Raw genomic sequence first — 10,265 nt, 5'->3', positions numbered from 1 at the left:
CAGCAGGACTGGAGAAATCAGGCCAGGCTGATAGGGTCCTGCAAGCCTGCATCCAGAAAGAGGTGGAATAAATGAGACCTCTGAGGATGCCTGCCCAACTTGTCACTTTTGTGTGTGAAATGTCTCATATCTGACATTTTTTTAGGAATGCTGTGTCACCTTTGGAGGGTTTCTTGTCCGTGATTCATGGGGAAAAAAGGTTTTATCTGTCTCCTCTCTTTGTAGACCTCTAATTTATAATTTTTGAGCATGGTATTGAGTTGATGGGACAAAGAAGGGAGAAGGAGAAGCTGGGAAAGTGTCTGACTCGTTTCTTGACTAATTTACCTTGTGTCCTTATCTTGAGATAAGATATGGCTTTTCCAGGCCTTGAAGTATTTGTGAGGAAATCTGTCCTGGAAAAATTGTCAGATCATAAAAAGAACAAACATGTCAATCAGCCCCAATTTTCTGATTAAACTCAACCCTCCCAGAGAAGTTTTCAGATTATAAAGTGAATTGGTTTGCTTTCCTAGATGCAGCTTGTTAGGATCATAAACTGAGAAAGAGAAGATAACTTAGAGGTCTTTGCATCTCATTTGATGGATGAAGAGAATAATGCAAAGGAATGAAGTGACTTCACCAGTGTCATATAGTGAGTATCTGGGGTAGTATTTGGATGCAAATCTTCCAGACTGCAACATCAGAGAACAAAGGAGTTTCTGTTTTGTATTTGTAAGAGTATAGAACAACATGTCTTTCACACATGGTCTGGTTCAGTGTTTGATGGGTGAAATTTCCATGTGAAAAAATACAGCTCAGAGTATGTCTGAACAAGAAAGAGATGTTTGGGATGTGTTTACTTCTTGTGGATTTTCACTCTTTGCATATATGGCAGAATAAATTCTTTCAGATTTTGGGAGGGAAGGTTAATAGAGGAAATCTTCCATTCATCTTCTTTTGAATTCTAGGTTTCCTAGACCATGGATAAAGCTGAAGCTGATTTATATTTGGCACATAATTTCTGCTTTTAAAGTTTGAGAGGTAGGAGGGGAATGGGAAGAGAGAAGCAGAGACAGAAAGAAATGCAGACACAGACACAGAGAAAGACAGAGATAGACTTTATGGACAGCTTCTGTTTTCCTCTCCACCCTAAACCCCTCCTCCTCTCCCCCTTTTGGTGGGTGAGACCATCCTGTGGTCAGTGGAGTTTGTGAGGCCAACAGGCATGTCTGTACCCCAGGGACCATCCTAATTTCTTGGTCTACTTGGTATCTTTCAAGTAATTTGACATGTGGGCTTGAAATGGGCACTTGAGGCCAGAAGAATGAGGATGGAGATGAAGGGGTTGGAGATTTCAAATAGAGTTGTGAGGAGATGGGCCTGTGAGGAGGAGGGATTTCATAGGTCTTTCTATATGGACACTGGTGAGGTTGAGTGGTGTGGGGAGTGGGGAGTTATTCTTACTAATTGGCCTTTATAAATGGCCTCTAGCAGCCTCTTTCTTTTACAGCAAGTTGCTTGCAGTGCGAAGGGTCACCCTAGCCCATGTGATGAAAGTTGTGAGGCACTTCTCAGGCAGATGTGATACCTGAATTAATATAATTGTGGTTTGTTAAAAGGCAGAGAAGTTTTAGCATCAGTTGGGTCCATGGGTGGCAGATTGAGATTCAGGTTTAAATGCTGAGATGAAGCATTTCATCCAGATGGTGGCAAGAAATTCCTGAGGTGAATTCAACATCGGCCAATCAACCAGAGCCAAAAAGATGAGCCCCAGGAGCTGTCTATAACAAGCCTCTTATTATTCTGGGCAATTCTGACTTGAGGATTTATTTTAGAGTCTCAGGTGAAAAGAAGGCAGCAGTGAAAAATCAAAGGGAGCATTCCTGAAAGCCCTGAAGAGCTTCGGTCTCCATGCTAAAGAGGTCTGAGCAGAGGTCAGGAGCATCTGGATGCTCTGCAGAAGTTTCTCTGAAGTGGAGACTTGGGTCTTTCCTGACGCATTTTTGGACTTAATTCCAGCCTTTCCTTCCTTCTGTTTCTTGCTTTACTGATCTCTGATCTACTTCCTTTTCAGAGTATGAACCCTGGTGTCTTCTTACCTGGTACCTTTATAGGTCCTCCTATTTTCCATGAGTAAATCATCCCTTTCCTCTCCTTCTTTCCATGGGAATTCCATCATACTTTCTTCTTTTTTCCTCCAGGGTGTGAATCTATACCCTCTTCCTAGCTCTTAGAGTATAATTTCCTCTATATCTTACCTAAACGTGAAGCCTACCTACCCATTCCTATCCCCTGGTGTAATATTTTGCTCTCTCACCTCCCTTCCTAGATTTGAACTCTGGTAAACTCCTTTCACATCTCTTTCTTCAGGTCCCTGTGGTTTCTGTTCTGGTCTCTGGTAGGGGCCTGAAGGCTGCCATAGCTTGCCAAGATGTTCTTAGTGAGTTGAGCCATGTGGGGTTCCTGGACATGGTCACATATATTGCAGGGGTGTCTGGCTCCACCTGGTAAGAACCTGTCGGTGTATAGTAGGGAATCCACAGCTCCACTGGGAGGCAGGGACCTGGGTTCACAGTCAGACTCCATACTCCACAAAATCCCAGTCCACAAATCCCCTGCTATCTCCTGATCACACTTGCTCCATGCATAATGTTGATCCTTCCATCCAACTGATATAGAAAGAGTTCCTTTTAGGACAGAGTTAATGACAAAGAACTTGGTGAAATTGTAAAGGGTTTAAGAGGAAGAAATGGCCTTGCTAGATGACAAAGCAGAGTTATACTATAACGTGCTTTGGAGACCAACCAGTTGTGTAAATAGAACATTGGGCCAATAGTGGGTTTTCAGAGTGAAGGGCCATCCAAGCCTTGGTGAACTTCTAAGCCCTTGGAAGCCAGGATAGAAAGGAGGAAGGAAGCAAGCATTTCTGAGCAGCTATTGTGTGCAAGGCAGTGTGCTGAGTCAGTTGTGCTGAGCAACAAAAACTGTCTTCTTGGATCCTCACAGCAACCCTGGGACATAGGTACTATTATTCTCCTTTTATAGTAGTGGAAACTGAGGCAGACCGAGGGGAAGTCTCTTGCCCAGAGTCCCATGGCCATTAAATATCTGAGGTCATAGTTGAACTGGGTTCTTCTGACTCTGGCTGTCCTTATGTACAGTAGGGTGCCCCCTGTTGGCCTCATTGCTTTGCAACTGCCCATATCTTTCACCAGCCTGGCATACAGATGATTTTCTCATCCTTAGGTGCATGTCCTCCCTCTTCATCCAGTGTGACTGATGGAAAGACCTGGAGAAAGCAGAAAATGAGCTCAGGAGGTGGCTGCAGGAGGACTCCTGGGATTTTTCTGTTGTTGTGGATGGGCTCTATGTGGCAGCAGAGAGGGATGAAAATTCTCTCACTGACTTCTGGTCCTATTCCATTGTCTACTACATTATGCAGAAAGTAAGCTCTCCCTTGGAACACAGGGGAGCTGGGAGCAGGGAGAGGTTTCCTTTCAGGGTGAAGGTGTTCCCATTCTATCCCCTTGTTTGGGTGGCTGCCCCAACCCAGGCTTCTAGTTTACTGGTCAATCAACTAGCATTTATTAAGCAGCTACTCCCAGCCAGATACTTTCCAAAGTGCTAGGGTTCTGTTGCGTGACCTCATGTGTACTTATTGATGGTGAGGCTTGGAAGGTCCCTTCAACCCAACCTTAGTCAAAAGAGGGCTTGATTCAGAGTCAGGAGACCTTGGTTTAAATCCCATCTCTGCTCCTGATTCTCTTTGTGACCCTACTGCCTAGGTTAGTAAAACTCTCAAAGATGAAATTCTGAAGACCCAGATCATTCCAATGAGGAGAGAAAAAGGACCATGATTAAAGAGCTCAGTGTAGATGTGGGGGAAATCTTGAGTCCAGTCTAACTTTGAAAAGCTCTATTCAGATGATAAAAACAAGGAATAGAAGACATGACAGATGAATGTAAAATCATGGAATGACCAGTAGGAAGAGCTTGACCTGTGCTGAAGGCAATCAAGAGGGGAGATCCATGGCAACTTCAGAACAACAGGAAGGGCCTTTCAAGGCCTGTTTATGGAAAAGAGGAAGGTCAAGGAGGGGATTGGGATAGACAGGATGAGAACTGACAATAATGAGAAGGCAGAGCTGCTCAATTCTTCTGTTCCTGTGCTTTCTTGACAGGAGAGCGACCTTTCCCCTGGAGAGGCTAGAAGAAAAATGGTTCACAGAGACCTGTTCCCTAAGGTAAGTTAGGAGCTAGAGAGTGCTCAGCAGCCACAGAGGAGGTCAGCTCACCTGACTCAGATGAACTCTGACCTCAGGGGACTATTGCAATTGGCAGATTGGATTGAAGAGCCTGTATTCTATTAAAAAACACATGTTGTCTTCAGAGCCATGTGCTCAGTGACATTGGGAGATGAGCAGAGGTTGGGTATGATGGCTGCCCTCCTGGAGATGATGGATGAGAGGAAGGATGAGTGACAGACAGGTACCAGACTCATGTTAATGGGAGTGTCCAGTGCCAGGTGAAAGACTTTCCTGCTGGGCAGAGGGAGGAGGGGTCATGGAAGGCCTCTTTGAGGACAGGGTAGTATTGGAGCTGGTCACCAACAGACTGGCAAGAGTGGAAGGGGGAGAGAGGAAAGGCCACAGGGTCAGGAACCTGTGCTGGGTTTCACCTGTCTTCCACTGTTTGGCCTTGAATATCTGCTGAGCTCTGGCTAAATCATAGTAGATTTACAGACAGGAGAGACCTTCCAGGCCATCTAGTTTAATCCCTACATTTTGCCAGTTAGGCAGCTTCCTTCCTTCTTCCTTCTTCCCAGCTTTCAAGGACTTACCCAAGGTCATTGCAACTAGTGAGTGTCAGACTCAGAATGTGAACCCTTGTGTTTCAGACTTTCCACTTTCCACCACCTAACTGCTTGAGAGTGCTAGTCTTCAGTTTTGTCATTTATAAAATGGGTGGGTGGGTTGAATTAGATCAGGGGCTTGTAATCTTTTTTTGTGTCATGGCAATCTGGTGAAGCTGATGGACCCCTTCTCAGAATAATCTTTTGAAATGTATTTTTTCAAAATCCCCCAAAGTGTCATTATATTTTGTTTTCAGTAAAGTGGACATTTCCCTACACAGCTTCCCTGTTCCCCCCAAATACACACCCTGAAAAGGTTTATCAGTTATAACAGCTGAAAGGAGGGGTGGGTCAAAGTCTTGGATGGGAGAGGTCTGATTTCCTTAAAAGGCAGCACTGCAGAGATTCTTCATAGTGGGTCAGCAAGTCTCGCCCCAAGGAAACTCACAGATGAAGATCTTCTAAGAGGATTTCATCCTACTTTTCTCCTGACAGTAAGTCATTTCCTATTCTCATTATTCTTTCCTAAGTCTTTAAAAAAAACCAAAATATACCCTTATAATGATATAACAGATATAATGTATTGGTATTGGCATTGAAAAGAAGAAACTTCCTTTAACAGCTTCTCTTAGCTCCTTTGTACTCACAACATCCCCAATCACGTGTCGATATTTGAGTTAAATACCTTCAAACTCACCATTTCCTAGAAAGTCATTTACCTTTTTACCTCTGGCATTTTCACAGTAATCACAGTAGTTTATGTAGCACCTACCCCATGTGCCAGGCTTTTTCTGTATCCTGAAAGTTGCTCAAGTCTGTTTTAAGTAAGATTTTAAAATGTTTACTCTGTGTATTCTCAATTTCTTGGCTCATATTCCATGCCAATTAGAAAAAGTACCTGTAGAGGAGATAGTATTTCGTTCAATTGCATTCCCACAAGACCTGAATATTACAGCGAATATTACATCTGAATATTGCAGGTTTTCGGAAGCCAGGAAGTGTGATAAGCATTTTACCACTATGTGTTTCTCTCCACAGCTGTGGGAGAAAGGTGCAAATATTTATTATCTCCTAGTACATATGAAGACTGATTAAATTCTCCTAATTAACTACAGTAACATTTTCAACTCCACCAAGTATTGATTTATAATTTCTATGTATACTACTGAAATCTCAATTTTTTTTCAGAAGGGTCCACGTTTTTTTTTCTACTTGATGTTCCAAATTTCATGGTGACACTTCAACTTCCCAGTAGTGCTTTACTTTTTGGAATTACCCAAAGAGCCAAATCAGGTTCTTTAATTTTTTTCTAAATTACTAATACTTTAGTGTGAGTATTGAAACCAGAGCAAGGAGATAATCCTTTATCAATGAAATAATTCGTGTGAATTTTGTGAAACTTATTTTGTAGTCTTATATTGATTGGGAAAGGGAGACCTGCACTAACTATGAAAGGGCCTTAATTTAAAAATTTCTAAGCCTTGTCTCTTTCAGTTCACTTCCATGTGGATCTCTTCCATGTGGCCCAGGTCCCTGGTGTTAGCCACTTTAGCACAAAGTTTTATTACATAAAACCAACCAATTTCTACATTGTCATTCCATTTTTAGTCTCTTAGTAGTTACAAAAGCACAGTTCATGCAACATTCTTTTTTGCTAATTTATTTGTTTTTAGTTTTCTACAATCACTTCCATAAGTCTTACATGTTCTCCCCCTCCTTCTCTGAGATAGCATACAACCTTATATGGATTCACACATACATCCTTATTAAAGACATTTTCAGATTAGTCATGTTGCATAGAAAAATTGAAATGAATGAGTGAAACCTTGAGTAAAACCAAACCAAAACAAACCATAGCACAAAAGAAAATATTCTGTTTCATTCGGCATTCCAATTCCTTAGTTTTTTCTCTGGATGTGGATGACATTTTGCCTCAAGAGCCCTTTGGGAATGTTTTAAGTCCTTACAGCTAGGTGGTGAAGTGGATAGAGCACCAGTACAGGAGTCATGAGGACCTGAGTTTAAATCTCACCTTAGACACTTGACATTCACTAGCTGTGTCACCTTGGGCAAGTCACTTAACCCCAAGTGCCTCATCCTGGGTCATCTGCAGTCAATCCTGATGAATATCAGGACCCTGGACTCAGATGGCTCTGGAGGAGAAGTGAGGCTGGTGACCTGCACAGCTCTCCCTCACTCAAAAGAAAGTCAAGTGCAAGTCATGTCATCATTTCTGTGATGGCATGGTCTTCTTTGGCAATGAAGGATGAACACACAGGTCCTTGCAGTTCTGTGAAGAGCCAAGTCTACCAGAAAAATTCCTTGTCCATTGTGGTTGTTGCTGTTTGCAGTGTATTCTTGGTTCTGCTCCTTTCACTCAGCATTAGTTCATACAAGCACTTCCGGGCCTCTCTGAAGTCTTCCTGCTCATCATTTCTCATAGCACAATAGTATTCCATTACATTCACATACCACAACTTCTTCAGTCATTCCCCAACTGAAGGGCATCCCCTCAATTTCCAAATCTTGGCCACCACAAAGAGCTGCTCTAAATATTTTTGTACATGTGTACATTTCCCATTTTTATAATCTCTTGGGGATATAGTCCCAGAAGTGATATTGCTGGGTCAAAGGTTATGCACGCTTCGCTAGCTCTTTGGGCATAGTTCCAAATTGCTCTGCAGAATGGCTGGATCAGGTCACAGCTCCACCAACAATGAATTAGTGTTCCAAATCTCCCACACCTTCTCCCACATTTATCATCTTCCTGTTCTGTCATGTTAGCCAACCTGATAGGTGTGATGTGGTACCTCAGAGATGTTTTGATTTTCATCTCTCTAATCAATAGTGATTTAGAGCATTTTTTAATATGAGTATAGATATCTTTAATTCTTCCTCTGACAACTGCCTGTTCATGTCCTTTGACCAATTATCAATTGGGGAATGCCTTGTATTCTTGTAAATTTGACTCAGTTCTCTATGTATTTTAGAAATGAGGCCTTTATCAGAGACACTAGTTGTAAAAACTCTTTCCCAGTTTTCTGCTTCCCTCCTAATCATGATTGCATTGGGTTTGTTTGTGCAAAAACTCATACCAGTTTCTTTAAGGACTTTGGGCAGTTAGAATTGGTTACTATCACATAGCTACATCAATGATTGGCAAATAGACCCACAAAAAAACTCACTCAGCACAACAAGTTCCTCAGTGTAGGTGTCTCAGATTTCAGTAAGCAGGATGACTTTGGAGAAGAAGTCATCTGTCTTCTTATCAAAGTTAAGCTCTTTGATGCTGGAACAGCAGGTATCCAGCTATTTCATGAAGGAATCCACTTGGCAATGACCAAGGGCCCAACTATGGCAGAGGAATGACATAGATATTGGGGCCATAAAGAATCTCTGTTCCTCCTCTCACTACTTACAAAAAATTGTGATTACTCCCTTCTAGGTTATTCCCTCCAAATGAAACACTGGGCAGTTTCCTCAAAGGCACTTCCATTTTGTGGTCTGTGAGTGATCCAGATCCTTCACAGTGTCTTTCTTCTACAAATATTTGATGGTTTCCAAAACTGTAGGTTTCCATGTTAGGAATTTTATGTTTGCCTCTCATCAAAAGAGGAACCAATTTCCTAATGATTATAAATGAATTGAAATCTTTATTACAATAATTTAACTTTGAATTCACTCGAGTGAAATATATCAGTTATTTGAAAACTCAGTTTCAGTAAAGGCCATTAACTCCCAAGATTTCAAATTTCAGGGCCCAATGTCATCAGTATAATTTATGTTTGACAGTGATTTGAATTAGAAAGACCCTTTCATTTGTAGTGTAATAATTTCTTGATTTAAAGTTTCGATTTTATTTAAAACACAGTTTAACTATCCATAAGGTTAACAGGAGGGTTAACATTCCTTGAAAGTATCTGATGGAGATTGAACTTTTCTGAAGACCTTACAGTGTAAGTTTTTCTCTATTTCTTCCCAATACACTGCAAAAATTAAGTCAATTTGATGAGATCTAGGGATGTTGGGACCCCAGAATTGAAGGACATATTATACAGGTCCTACCTGAAATGAGATGGACTCAACCTTTCTTTCAGATAGAGATAAGGTTCATCAGAACACCCTTCAGGATGGAAGAGATTTTAAGAATCTACCTTTTTGGCCAGACTCTTAAGGAATCTGAGAAATTGAATGGAGACAAGATGGACCTTTGAAACAGAAGCTAGGAGTGACCAATTTGTCTGGGAACAGAGAAGGGGTCTGGATGGAATTAAGGAGTGGTGGTCCAGGGTGGGGCCAGGTGCAGACCATGAGGGCCACAATGAAAGGAGTATTAACTGGAAGGTCTGGTGCCTCAGGGGAATGCCAAGGGCCCATGTTATGTGGGAAAGTCCAGAAGCTTTTCCTTTGTGGAGTCCAGATCCAAAAGACATGGTCTTTTCCTTTTGGAGGTTCATATCCCATCCCCATCACATTTATTTTATTTTTCTTAACCTAAACTAATGTAATGTATCAGGAGTCCTTCTCCTTTTGTTTCTTGCTAGCCCACTGGATGAAAGGAGCAAGAGAGCAAACAAGATGTCATGGTCTTAAAATAAAGTGCAAAGAAGCATGTCTACTTGGTTTCCTTTTCAGGATAATATTAAGTAATTTCTGCAGTCAAGCTTGATACATGTGCAAGGCTAATTGGATGACCAATGAATTTGCCCCCCCTAGGGAGGTCCTTTCAAATGCAAGACACTTTGTCTAGGGAGTCAGTGGGGATAAGAGATATCTCTAGGGAGTATCAACTATGAGAGCAGAGAGCCAGTTATAGAAGAAGAAATGAGTCTTTGAGAAGGAATTGATCTTCATCCCTTCAGAGGATGTGAGAGCATCTCTTTCATCCTCCCAGAACTGGCAATTGCATACTGCAGTGAAGAAATCTTCCATTAGGAGATGCAGGCACCTAAGGCATCACACCAATTGAGAGCTTTGGACATCTCTGTTAGTAGAGATACCACTTCGAGGGGAACAGTATGATGATACCACAGGGAAAGAAAGGATATCAGGGACCTTAATGATGGAGGTATGAGTTTCTTTAGTCATATGTGTTAACTACTTATTCTCCTCTCCATGAGTTTATGTTTCAGTCCACTCTTCCTTTTGGTTTTGCATATGTTTTGGGGGAGTGTGCCCCCAGTTTATAACAGCAACTTTTGTAGCTACATTTCCTATAATGTTGTTTCTACAAATGTCTATGCTTTGAGCTCTTTTTTGACCACAGGCTGACCACGAAAGTGTGTGGTTCCTCCTATGATGTTATATTAAGGTTTTTTCAGGCCATGTTATTTTATAAAGTTAATTTTCTTCATCCTTTATAAAATATTGCATTCCAGTATCTTCCATTGTTTTGAGTAGTTGCAGTGAAGTTTTATGTGAATCTCATTGT

At 41.6% G+C, this 10,265-nt stretch overlaps 1 pseudogene; it reads left to right on the top strand.

Annotated features, from left to right (window-relative positions):
• The first annotated feature begins 538 nt into the window (after positions 1–538).
• The window catches only part of LOC140503344 (cytosolic phospholipase A2 gamma-like), a 30,532-nt pseudogene continuing 20,805 nt past the window's right edge, over positions 539–10,265 (top strand).

Source organism: Notamacropus eugenii, chromosome 5 (genome assembly GCF_028372415.1).
Source record: "Notamacropus eugenii isolate mMacEug1 chromosome 5, mMacEug1.pri_v2, whole genome shotgun sequence".
NCBI lineage: Eukaryota > Metazoa > Chordata > Mammalia > Diprotodontia > Macropodidae > Notamacropus > Notamacropus eugenii.
The sequence above is the reverse complement of the archived record's forward strand: the minus strand, read 5'-3'. Positions and strand labels throughout refer to the sequence as shown.